The following is a 14,433-nucleotide window of genomic DNA, read 5'->3' on the forward strand; positions in this document are numbered from 1 at the left end:
CTTACACACTCAAAATTCTGTTAAATGGCTAAATACCTAATTTTGAAAAGTCAAGAAAACTCCATTACTTATGATTAATGATTTCTTCTATTTTTGATAAATTTAGTGCTTTTAGTCATTCAAAAATTTCTTAGTCTCTCTCAGAAACTTCTTCTGCTACAACTTTTGTCCAGATTCATGCCTGCGATTCTGAGAAACTGCTTGTTCCAAGAATTACAGAAGAGAAACAATAAGAAGTCTCTTCTGCCACTGCATCCCTAAATCTATCTTAAAGTTTCTATCACATCTGTTTCTACTTTCCAGCACTGGGACAGCCCCAGGTAAGTACCAGTAGCATTTTAATATTATTCTATTTCATCCTCTGTCTTGCTGTGGAGACTGTCCTTATGCCACCACAAATTCTTTCACATGATAAAGCCATGTTCTGAGTCCCCCCGCCTTTTTCACTATTAATAGTCAAAACCAATGCTGGGCCCCGAAGTAACTCTAACACCATAGTTTTAAAAAATCAGTATTTTTTCTTTGCTGTGGGTGTAGAATATCTATTCAGACTTCATTTGACTCATTTGACCATGTTTTCCAAACTTTTGATTAAAATGTACATCAAACGGTGTTCTGGCTGCTTGAATAGTCAAGAAAGAAAACAGAAAGGACCTCTCAGGTAATATAACTCAATTATATTATTTAATTAACCATACACTTTTTCCACCATCCAGACCAGGAAATACAAACACACAAACGAAAACAGATAAAGACAATATGATATGAACACTATTCAAACAAGTGTCTTGTTATAGCAAATGGGGCTGAAATTCAAATCCCCATCGGAGAAATTATCCTTAGATTGGAGGAAGGATACTTCTTCCTTAGAAAATGAGGGCTAGAGTTTTTTGTTTTTTTTTTAACAGACAGCTTTAATATCTATATTTATGTTAATGGTTCTCAGACCTCTCCTCTAAGTTGAATATCCATATATTCACCCTGCCAAGTATTTCCTGGGCATTTCCAACATATATATCACAAATGTCTCAACATTTCCAAAATGGAACAAAGGTTATCTTTCCTAACTTTCAACTCATTATCCTCCTGCAATTCTATTTTTGATGAATGGGATGACTATCTGCCCCATTTGGCCTTTCTGTTAATTACTCTTGACCCAAAACTTGTTCAAGTATTTCTAATCTCAAACACAAAATCACTACCATCAATCACTCTACAATCAGCATTATATAAAACTTTATTTTTCTCTTACATCCAAACACCTTGAAAGAATTTTCTCCTCTTGCTGTCTCACAATCTGTTCATTCCTCAGCTTTTATTCCTTACCTAAATTCTCACTTCTACTCTCATCTCTTCAATGAAATCGCATGATCTAATAAATCAAATGTATACTTTTCAAACTTAGTTTTCTCGATATCTCTATAGCATTCTACACTACTGAAGACTGTTTTTTTGCTTTTCAATCATATTTTTAAATTTTGAAACTACTGTTCTCAATATTTATCTTTTCTGTATATTGTCTTAGAATTTTCCACAGGATGCTGCAATTAATTGGGAGTGGAGAGGCTAATCGTATGACTTTAGTATCTTCTAGGACAAAGGCCATGTTTAGGTATTTATCCTCTTAGTGATTAGGAACTATTGAGAGGTTTTTAATTGACTAGTACCTTTATCAATTCTGTGCTTTAAAAATACCACTTTGATGTAACTGACAATGATGCGTTGCAAATTTCAGAAGACAGAATGATGATGACTGTTTGGGAGACAACTGTATCAGTCCAACGGGAGATGGTAAAAGTCTTAAGCAATTTAGTGTCAGTGAAGACTAAAATAATTGTTGAATAAATTAATTATTACACACTTAAAATAATGGGCATAATATAAATAGAGGACTCTAAAATGGCTTTTATTTTTCTGATCTGAACACTTTAATGAAGTAGTTCTCAACGGGGAGTGAATTTGCCCTCTCCCCACCTGGTGACATTGGAAATATCTCGTTGATATGACTGAGGGAGATGCTACTAGCATCTAGGATAGAAGTCACATATGCTGGTCTCTGCATGCTACTATGCAGAGAACAGCCTCCCACAACAAAGAATTATCTGGAAGAAAATGTCAATAGTGCTGAGATTAAGAAACCCTAGCTCAGTCAAAGTAGGTGAGAAAGGTTTGGGGGGAAATTTTGGTTATGGTTAACTTTGAGATACATACATACATACATACATACATATCCAAGTGGATACATTTAATATTGGTTGTATGAATAGATCTGGAACTCAAAAGAAAGTTTGTGTCTGGGGATATAGATTTGTAAACTTATAGCATATAGATGATATGTGAAGATTTCAATGAGATTAATCCATGATAAAATGTGAGCAAACTCACCAACTAGTTTGTCATTGCACACAAGTGTGCTAAGAATGTGTTAGAAGCATGCCAAAATATTATTTCAGCCTTCATGGTGGATGTTGGGCTTAACGCAGTTGTAGCCACTGAACCTGTTATCTTTGGGGTTAAGCAATTTTTTAACCTAATGGCTCAAAAATATTTATTTTCTATATATTCTACAAAATGAAAAATTTTGGTAAACACTGGCAGCAGAAAAGAATGAAAAGCAAGAGGATAAGTAAGACTGGAATTTAATGGATATATCAGAGTGGAGGAAAGTGGGAGGAAATTAGAAGAAAGATCAGTTGTGGAAGCAAAGAAAGAATATTTAAAAAGAAACACTAAAACATATAAGATGCTTGTAAGTGCCAATTAGGAGAAGAAATTATATATAGTAACTGACTTTAAGAAGAATAGAGACTTGAGTGACTCTGAAGAGTACAGTTCTAATAATGCTTAATGTTGAGTGGAATGCCTATTCTACCATATTTATATTTCCACAAAGGAGAAGAGACTTTCTCTCCACCCTACTGGAAAGAGGAAGTTAGAGTACAAATACCCTAACTTCCTTCTACTTCTCCTTTGAGGTTATTTTCTGGGAGAGGAACTTATTTACTGGATTGGTAAGATTTATGAGACTTTGGGGTTCTTTGGACCACATCTAACATTACCAACATTTGACATTGGCCCTAACAGCTGGAAATAAACTTCACATTTGCTCTCTCTTCACCTGCTAATTAACAGATGAAGCAAGAGTTTTTATCATATTTTTATCATATTATTGTTGTTGTTTATTTACATATTTTTTACAGCAGATATCTAGACTCTAATCATCTTGTATTACTGAAACTTTATGCCCATTGAACAGCAAGTTCCCATGTCCCTTCCCCCGGCACGTGGTAGCTGCCATTCCACTCTCTAATTCTATATTAATGATTATTTTCTATACCTCTATGTAAGTGGTATCATGCAAGTACCAGTATCCCATATATAGCAAAATTTCCTTCATTTTCAATGCTAAATAATATTTTATTGTGTGTATAGACCACATTTTCTTTTTCTATTCATGTGTCACTGGACATTTAGGTTGTTTCATATCTTGGCTATTGTAAATAATGCTGCAATGAATATGGGAGTGTATATATCTCTTCAAGATACTGATTTCATCTCCTTTGGATATATATCCCAAAGTGGGAGTACGTGATAATATGGTAGTTATATTTTTAATTTTTGAGGAAACTCCGTGCTGTTTTTCCATAAGCAAAACCAATTTACATTCCCACCAACAGTTGAAAAGGGTTCCCTTTTCTCCACAGCTTTGCCAATACATGCTATTTTTTATCCTTTTTTAAAAAGTTTATTTATCTATTTATTTAGTAATCTCCACACTAAGCATTGCAAATATCCACAGTGAGAGAGTCCTTGGTGTATTCCTCTTTTCTTGGGTTAATATGGATAGCAGTGAAGAAAGGATGATATGATTAAGTGGGAGAGAATGGAAAAAAAGTAGAAACTCTTAATGAGATCATAGTAGTAAGAGTTAGGAAGAGTTAGGAGTTGTAAGAGTTCAAAAGACCGAGAAAAAAAGAGTGTGTGGTCAGAATATTGAAAGTTATGATTTCAGAGATACAAATATGGAACTACAATAACCAGTAGGCACAATATCCCAAGTATATATTATTTATATAGTGAAAATACCAGTAATATAGAGAAATCAGATCAAATATCACATATATTTATTTTTACCAAATATTTCACTATTTTAAAAATGTCAATTTTTTCATATGTATGCAAGCAAGTAGTTTCATATGAAAGAAATTATTAAATCTTAAGTTGATATTCTTTAAAGTGTATTTCTTTTTTTAAAAAATATTTTATTTATTTGTTTGAGTGAGAGAGAGAGCATGAGAGGGGAGAGGGTTAGAGGGAGAAGCAGACTCCCCACTGAGTGGGGAGCCTGATGTGGGACTCGATCCTGGAACTCCAGGATCATGACCTCAACTGAAGGCAGTTGCCCAGCCACGCAGGTGCCCCTAAAGTGTATTTCACAGAAAAGTTGGTTCCATTAGATGCTGGAAACGAATAAATTGACTTTACATCAAATAATTTTGGCAAGTGCTGCACACTCTACCTCCCTCTTAGATATTCACAAAACTTAAAAACACTGGAGGTTCTGATAAGTCCTGCAGTATAGAAATCTCTTTAGTCTTCAACATATGTATTACCATAATGATCACAGAACCCCTTCTGCCAGACATTAACAATTCTTTTTTTTTTTTGCTTTTTTTCAGACATTAACAATTCTTAACATATTCTGAACTACTGTTTCTCAAAGCACTCTTTGAGAATCATAGTTTTAAGGTAAACAATATACGTATGTATGTGTGTATATATTTATATCTCAGAGAATTTATTGTTTCCAAGTAACAATATTGAACTTCTGTGTCTGGAAGCCATCCATGAATATAACATATCTGTTCAGTTAGTAAAAATGAGCTACCTAACCAGAAGGACAGATGCCGTTTAACCCATTCCTGTGGGAATGAGTGGGCTATGACTTCTCTGATTACAGTTTAGGTTGAGAAGGTTCTTTCCTGCTGAGTTAGGGGGCGTGCTTCCCCAGTTAACCTAAGTCCTCATGTGGTACTGCTGGGCTGGCATGGGTCCCTTGATTCATCCTAATCTGTGAAATGTCAATGTTATCCACAGTCTGAAATAGGTCTGGACTGGAAGCCTGAGATAAAAGCTTGCCATTTCAATTTGCCAGACGTTGCTGCAGTTACAATACTGAGATCCTTATTAAAAACTAAGTGGTCTCTGCTCTGTACAAAAGGGCAGAATGTGGTTTTGAGTATCCCTTCAAAAGAGTTAATTTTCTAAAAACAGTTGGAAACAGTAGCAAGGAATACATTCTTGATCATCTGCATCACATGACCATCACACACATCACATACACATTTGTACCATTGCTTTATTTTAATTTATTTGGTGTGGCTCCTGCATATGGGGGACAATCCTTTCCTTTTGGAGAGAATAATCGTCCTGCCCGTTTTCACCACACTTCTGTGCTATGACATGTCTCATGCAGGTACTTCCTTCTTTCCTTTGGAATGTCCCTTCTCCCTCTAGATTATCCCGGGCTTACCTCTTCTTACAAAGATGATGGGATGTTTGGCATTCACATAAAGAGGCTCTTCTTCAAGCATCTCTATCCCAGGTAGAGGGATTCCTTGGATAGCCACCTGGAGGTGGCTCTGTGGCCATCATTAATTACCATCCCTCCTGAATTGATCACATAGCCTGCCACTGGTAGAGTTACAATGGCAGGCCCTTGCCCACTGCTGGTTTGTTGGTATTGGCCTCTGTGTGAACAGTCCGTGCCTCTGCCAAACTGGCTGCTGAGATGGTGGCCATGCCTTACTAGAGAGTGATGCCATCTGCATCAACTGGCTGATAGAAGATGGTCTGCCCTTCAATAGTCTGTGCTACTTGCTGCTCCCGGACAGTGATCTGCAGCCGTGTTTGTGTCTGGCTGGCACTGCAAGCCTCCTGCGGCTGCCGAATAATCATCTGCTGAGTGGGGTCCTGCACCTGCAATGTTTGTCCTCTGTTCCTTCCCCAGAGCTGGATTTATCTCTACAGATCCAATAAAATCTGCTACAGATTCTGTGTCCCAGAAACAGGTTCTTGTGTGATGATGTGACCTTGTCCACAAAGGACAGTTTGGACAACATTAGGTTGGCCGGTTGATGTGATTAACAGGCCAGTGATTAACACTGGCTTGTACCATGAATGGATGCCCCGGACCTGCTGTTGAATCTGTCTAACAATCTGCTTTGTTGAAATTCATATTGCTATTTGCTGCATTCTGCTCCATGGCCCAACCAACTTAGAATCCCATTCACAAGGAGCTTCACTCTGGAGGTCCTAGAAGACAAGGAAGTACACTGCACAGTACAGGGGAATTTGTGGCAGGCAAGATCACTCTGTACCTGGAAACTACCTGGACCTAAGGGTGAGGGAGAAAGGGATGCACCTCCTTGTGGCACTAGCATTCTGAAAGCGTCAAGACCCTCAATGTGCCTGCACCAGTGGTGACATCCCTGCATGGGAATGGCCTCTGCAGGCCTTGGACTGGAATGCCCGGAGGCACTCACAGGCTCTGGTCCAAGGCCACCAGCTGCTCTGCGTAGCTGGCTAGGCTCAGCTCAATTCCAGCAATTTATTCTTCAGTGCACATATATTCATAGGCATACCCATATGTACATTGGGCTCTATTACTTTCTGATGGAGATACAAAGATATTTAGGCAAGGATTTTTCATAAAAACCATCTATAACACAGTAGGAAAAGTGAGAAAAGCACAGGAAACTCCAATGAAAAGACAAACTATGAGATGAAAGAGAAGTAGAAAGAAAGTTCTAGGGATATTAGAAGAGTGACGACCCTGTCTGAATATCAGAGAATAGAGTACCGAAAGAGTGATATTTGAACATGATCTTTAAAGTAAAAAGATCTTGACCAAAAATGTGGGGAATGTATGGGAAACAGGGTAAATGTCTTGGGAAAAGTGGAGGCACAGTCCAATTTGACAGTAACACAAGATACATACAAAGAAGTTGAACTGAATTGTTGCTGTATTCTCTCTCAACTTTTGCTTCTTTCTACCTCTCTCTTGCTCTATTTGTCTAATGTGGGCTTCTCACTGAGACCCTGGACGTCAGCACGTCCCAGGTATCTGGCCTGGTGCACTCATCCTTACAGCTGACATCCACAGCCATGGCTTCATGTAAATCATAAAGGCTGACGATGTCCATCCTAAGCCAGTCTCCTAAACTCAGACCATTTCACCAGATGCCTCCTAGGTCTCTCCCAATGAGTGCCCCACAATAACCCTAAGAACATTATGTCCCTCATTTCCTCACAAATCTATGTTGCCCTGAGTCCTCTAACTTAATCTATAGCAATAAAATCCTTGAGAAAAAAAAATAAGGAGGGATCCTTAGGCAACAATAATAATCATATGATGTCGCATCTCTAGACAATTTAGAAATTTTCCACCCAGAGGAAATGAGAAAGAGTGATAGCAATCTACTCTAAAGAGAGTTATACTGACAATGGAATCTCCCTGAAATGCATCTTTGTGAAGTGGAAGAAAAGAGCAGAACAGATTTTCAACTTTAAGGGGACACATGCTAAACTAGCTGCATAATTTGCAGTGCTCAGTGAAAGATGAAAAGTGGGCCCCTTTGTTTAAAAATTATTATGAATCATCAAGTCGGCAACAGTAGAGCATGAAACTGAGTGTCGGGCCTTTCCAAGTGGCAGCCCTGGGTGACTGCACAGCCCATACACCCTGAAGCTGTGCCTGTGTGCAAACCCTAACCCACCAGCATTGGTGCTTTATAAAGTACTTGAAGTTCACGGTAAAGGACGATAAGGTTATATTAAAAATAGGAAAGTACTCATAGAAAAATTTTAAAGGAAAGTAAAAGAGAAAAGTGAGCTCTAAATGAGTAAAAAAAAAATGTGACATCCAAATTTTCACTATTCCGTGCATCCTCTATTCAGCTCTACTGTGTAATTACCAGACAGTATGAAATACTTTGTCAATATTCACACTAATCAAGGACTTGAGCTTTTACTTCATCAACTAACAACCATTCTGCATTCAGACTTTCCTTACAAGTATGTTTGACATCTATTCATGTATTTTATGATCAAGAACTCTCATTGTGTCCACTGGTATTTGTCTTCATCTGCACGTGCTTATTTTAAAGAAAATATTCATGTGGATCCTGTGAAGCCTTGTTTTCAATTCTGACATCTTATCTGCAACTTCCTTCCTGATAACCTCAGAAAAAAAGCTTATTATTTCTGTTCATATTCTATTCTGCTCTTATTTAATTCCTTCTATTATCCCTCAGTGGTACAAAGTTTTCTATTATTGATCACGCTATCTTTCAAGAAGTATTGAAAGAATCTTCTGTTGTTTTATTCATTTTCGGGATAGCACATCTTCATATCATCAGCTGTGCTTCTTCAGTCAACGTATTTTACCCTTTCAGTTTTACTTCATTATTTACTCTTTTCAGTGTATGAAATATTTTCTCAGATATAAGCAAGTTAGGCTTAATGCTAAATGTATGTCTAGTAAGACATATATAAAAGAATTCTATGAATATCTGGGATGCATTTGTGCATCATTGTTGACATATATGCCCCCCCGGTCCAGTTTTGATCCCTCATCATCGGAACCTGTCAATCATTCTAAATTGTATGTGGGTTTTATAATGTGAGGATATTTCCCAGAGGCTAAAACAACTGAAAGTCTTGGGCAAATGGAAAAATAAACTAATAAATAAAGAAAGAAATTCAACAAAAGGCATGACAGAATGTGCCATTCTGTGTATTTTTACAATTTGGATTTTCAATGCTCTGCCATATGGAAAAGAAGAAAAATTCTATCACTAAAATTCTTATGGTAAAATGGTTTTTGAATTCATCTTGTTTTTAGAAAACAAATAAGGTAAATTTAATACTCTGAATGATATCAAGGACAGAAAGCATGACACCATGCATTTTCTATGGTTGTTAGGTTATTACGTTTTTAATAAACGGTGTATGTAATTCTTTTGATATGTAATTTTAATGACATTTATAGCAAATAAATGTTTCTGTAATTCTGACCTCTTTGGCATTGTTTGCTATTCTAGTCACATGCTAATTTCCTTTCCAATATTATTAGATTCAGTATCCTTTTGCTGTTTCATTTCATAGTTTCGAATGGGAAAAGGCTTATTAAAAAACATGTTTTTAAAATTAAAAAAAACACGAATTAGAAAATATCCATATATAATTTTCATTTTTCATAAGTTCTTGTTAGGCACTTAGTGTCTATTAGAACATCATGAATTCTGTAATGGGGGTATTTAGTTCTAAATCACGTGCATAGTAACATAGAGTTTCCAATATTTTATCAGCTCACCACATGAGTGCCAAATTCATATTTATTCTGTGGGATCTGGGAAATAAACCTATAGAATTCTGTAGAAACTGTATAAGCAAATTTAAATTATAAAATATAATTTTATAATATTATGCAATTGGATGTATTTCAATGTATCATGGTGTTATTGTTTTCTCTTGTTTTTATTCTGTGAGTGTGCAATAAACTCTAAAGTCTTAATTATTTAATATTCTGTGAATCACATGTCATTCAAAAATGGCCAAGGTCAGGCATATGATGTGTCAATCACATTCCCTGCATAATCAAAATTTTACCACAGGAGCTGGTTTCCTATGTTCTAGTTTTCCCTCCTCCCAGATATTGGAGTATATGTGTATTTATGCTGGTGTTTGAGAGCCATTTTTGTTGGGGAATGGCGTAGGCATTTCGGTGCAGAACACCTTTAACTTATAATTATTCCAGAATACAATCTCAGAAGATAATTAATTGAAAAGTGGAAAGATTATCACATTTCTGTTGTACTGCTATGATCTCTCATATGACGATCACATCTTAATCGACAAAATGAAAGAAACAGATAAGAAAATTCAAGAGCAGAATGGTGATCTTACCTAGAGATGAAGATACATACTTAGAAAGGGGAAGATAAACAGTAAGAGAAGGTTCCAGCTGTAAGGTTTACAATGTGATTACAAGCATGATCAACATTAAATAAATTTATTATGTCAGTAGGGTATTGTGGCTTGGAGAAATATGTTTTACAGGTGTGATATTAAATTATACTAACTGGGAGCTACATTAATTAAAGTCAAGTACAATGAATCATGGAGTCTCTTCTAAGCTGAAGCAGGATATGTTATAAATCAATTTATCATTTGTTTATATCTTGAGATCCAAATTACTGCATACTCGAGATGGCTACTGAACTCAAGAGAACAAGTCTACAGGGATACGCATCAAATGGAACTGGACGGCAGGTCAGGCCTATTACAGCAAATATATTCAATTCTGGAATGCACATTAATACCAGACCCAGTACTGCCCACAAATCTGAAGAGGTAAAAGAATTTTAGAATAAAAAATCAAAGTCTGTATTGTCCTTTTCACTGCTAATGTCTAACTAATTCTGTGAGGTTCAACCTCTGATAACTGGTATACGCTGTTGTGAATTATTTAGCAACAAGGTGGAACTGTCTAGGCTTGCACAAATAATTTTGGTGGATTTATAGAATTTTATGCATTGCAAATAGGGAATACACTTGGTGTATTAAAAACAAACATGCACTAGAGAAAAGAAAATCTCATATTCAAAGAAACACCATAAAACCATGTTTTCTAACCAGAATGCAATAAAATTAGAAATCAATGAGAAAACATTATAAAATCCTCATATCTGGTAACCAACAAACTACAGAGTGAATGCTGGGTTAAAGAAAAAATAAGGAAATTTGAAAAATAATTAGTACATAATTCCTATGGAATCTTCACATGCCAAAATATGTGAGCCAAAACTGAACTAGCCCCTGTAAGAAAATTTGTAGCTAAAAATGCAATTCAAAAGTAAAATGTTTCTATTATACAGCCACTAGAAGGCAAATTTGAAAAGGCAGATAATTAAAAGTATCAGTGAAAATATTCATATACTGCTGGTGACAAAGTACAATCACTTTGGAAAAGTTTATACCTTGATAGTATCTTTAAAAGTTGAACACTTTAGTATCTTTTAACCTAATATTTATACTCTTAAGTACATGCTTAATAGAAACATTTACAACATATATTGACCCGAAGACATGTGCTGGAATGTTCATGACAGCACAATTTATTTGACTCCAAACTTAAAACTACCCAGATGCCCAACAATGTTAGAATGGAAATTAAATTATAGCATATCCATATAATGTAATACTTTCCAACAATGAGAATGAGTAATTTGGACTACATACAATATGAATAGATCTCAAAAGCGTTATGTCCAGTGAAAGAAGAAAGACATAAAAGAATATACACTAGGGCGCCTGGGTGGCTCAGTTGTTAAGCGTCTGCCCTTGGCTTGGGTCATGATCTCAGGGTCCTGGGATCAAGCCCCACATTGGGCTCCCTGCTTGGCGGGAAGCCTGCTTCTCCCTCTCCCACTCCCCCTGCTTGTGTTCCCTCTCTGGCTGTGTCTCTCTCTGTTAAATAAATAAAATCTTTTTTTTTTTTTTAAAGAATATACACTATTTGGGAGAAATACTGTAGAATCCCATATAGAACACTGCTTTAGAAGAAGGTAGAAACAAAGGGACTGTGAGAGGGCTTTCAAGAGGTTATGATTTTTGGTCTAGGATACTAGTTTCACAATGAAGTCAGTTTGTCAAAATTATGTGAGCTACACTCTTATATGCACTCTTTAGTAGTTTATATTATACTTCAATAAACAATTTTAAAAGATGAATAAATGTTAAAAATATATAAGTGCTCAATTCAAAATTCCACAAAGAATAAGGAAACAAATCCAACATACAAAGAGTGAAGAAAGTTGGTTTTGAAAAAGAGCCAAGAGCAATAAATGAGAGCAAATTACACAGCCTCGTTCAGGCTTGAGGATGGGTGAGAACAATGATTTGCATTCAATTAATCACCTTCATTTCTTACAGAATCATCCACAAGTAGTTCAAATTCAAATCCAATTTATGGTCACAGATACATGTGATTACATTTCCTCCCTTCAAACAGAAGAACAAAACAGAGAGAAAGAACTCCCAGATGAAAGGAATCCATATAGGCAGCATTTTTTTCTGTTTTAAGTGGTAGTAGGGGGCAGTGGATGGGAGGGAATATGAACACAAAAGCAATAGTTTTATTTCTCCACATTGTTTCTTATTGTATTATTGGTTCTACTTTTGTTTCTATTATGGCAGGTATGGCTAAGTTCTACCTATCAATCAACTCACTGATGCGTCCTTAACTAGTATTTAAAAATCCTTGATGATGTGTGGAGACACTTTCTCATTAATCTAGTGAAGCATGTTTTTAATCCCACATTAAATAAACATAGGGCCAATTTAATTGACAGGTGACAGTAATTTCAGCAAAACTCACTGTATCACAAACCCTAACACAAAAGTTAAAAAGAATTAAAACTCCATGTGATTCAGCTCTTTGAGCATGTTGTGCACGGACACGTTTCACCACCCATACATGGTTTATAAATTCCAATTATACTTCTTACCCCTTTTTGAGCGTTCAATAGCATTTTTTGTTAATCACATTCAGGAGCTTACTGAGCAGAACATTTCTTAGGGATTCTTAGGGATCCTTAGCCATAGGTAAAGGTATCACCATATTGGAATAATAGAGCATGTGATCTCCCGACAATAATCTCAGGCTCTGGGTCTGTAGGACCAGCAAACTTCTTTTAGCTAGACAATAACCGGCCACTTGGGGACATAACTTTTGAAGTTTTCAAAAGAATTTCTCTCTCCTTGAAGCAAGTTTGACATGAATATAAAATTTGTATATCATTTCTTCTCTCTGCCACCAGGCTATATTTCCTGGACCCTTTGTAATTCCCTTATCTGTTAGATCTATATTGTCCTGGCATATCAAGATGAAAGCCCAATCTCAATCTCATGGTGCCAAGGCATTTAGGACTCTTATCCCTAACTTTTTATTCAGTCCTTAGCAAAAAACAAAACAAAACAAAAAAGTGAATTAATCTTTCTTACTTTAATATGCATTTCAAAAGTTTAGTAGCATCACCATTTCTCCTTCTAATATTCAGCTTGATATTATTACCATGACCACTACCCTGCACACATACATACAAACACACAGACTGCACACACGTTCTGCTGTCATATCTTTTTGGCAAGGTTTGAATATGAGAGGATATGCCCAAACCATACTAAAGTAAGAGAAATTTTGAAATTTTGCGGAATATGTGTATTTTGCTTCATGTACACTATTCCCCTCAGATGTATCAGTGAGACAAACTGTGGATTTCATGGTAGTGGTCTCTGGGAACAACAACAAAAAACCCCACATATCTTTATTCATGTCTCTTACAATTTCTTATTGAATATTTTACTCCAGTGGGTACCACTGTTGAATTGGAAAGCCTTCTATTTTTGTTTGTTAAAATTTAAGTGCTCTTAAGTTTGCTGTTGATCAGAAATTGGAGATGCCCTTGGGCACTCTCAGAAATGGGAAAGGTATCATTCTACCTGACAGATTGTTCTACACAAATACCACAGGAAATTGACCATATGGACACTCCACACTCCCTAGGGATTTTCTCTTTGTAGGCTTCTACCTAGTTTTCCCAATCCCCTTTTAGTCAGCCTTATCATAACAGTGAGGACCTAGAACATAGGTATTCCCATGTGGAGATTATAGAGGCAGTTAACTTCTGCTAGTGGGATGAAGAAAATAAGCTTAACATATCAGTTACTTTATTCCACTTCTTGGTTGATAGGGCAACAACTATATGGTCAAAGTTGGTACGGATGCTAACGAAAATGACAATTTCATTTAATCTACTCTAGTTCCACTGTGAGGTGCCCCATGACCCATTTGCAAAGAGGGAGCTGCTTAAAAATAGTAATATAAAATAAGTGAGGAGGGTCTTGCTTTTTTATGTCTTTGAAGATCAGTGTAAAGACTTACTTTGTCACATTTACAAATTTACCTCTGAAGCACAGTACACTATTGGTTTCAATGCATTTTTTAATAATGAATAGCCTTTTACATTCTGGCCTAGTTATATATCCTAGCTCTTCCTATGTATTCTCATCCAGACCATATGATTTAATAATCATGTGTGGAACTTCATACCTGTCACTTACTTTTATTATAGTAAAGTGTTGTCCAAAACTATAGATTAAGGGGCTTTTTTTTTTTTTTTAAAGATTTTATTTATTTATTTGAGAGAGAGAGAATGAGAGACAGAGAGCATGAGAGGGAGGAGGGTCAGAGGGAGAAGCAGACTCCCTGCCGAGCAGGGAGCCCGATGCGGGACTCGATCCCGGGGACTCCAGGATCATGACCTGAGCCGAAGGCAGTCGCTTAACCAACTGAGCCACCCAGGCGCC

General features: G+C 36.4%; 1 pseudogene; it reads right to left on the bottom strand.

The window, feature by feature from the left end:
• Positions 1–5,334: 5,334 nt before the first annotated feature.
• On the bottom strand, positions 5,335–6,265 carry LOC115941020 (nuclear transcription factor Y subunit alpha pseudogene; annotated as a pseudogene).
• Between the last annotated feature and the right edge of the window lie 8,168 nt (positions 6,266–14,433).

Source organism: Leptonychotes weddellii, chromosome 3 (assembly GCF_054177405.1).
Source record: "Leptonychotes weddellii isolate Sample4059 chromosome 3, ASM5417740v2, whole genome shotgun sequence".
In the NCBI taxonomy this organism is placed as follows: Eukaryota; Metazoa; Chordata; class Mammalia; order Carnivora; family Phocidae; genus Leptonychotes; species Leptonychotes weddellii.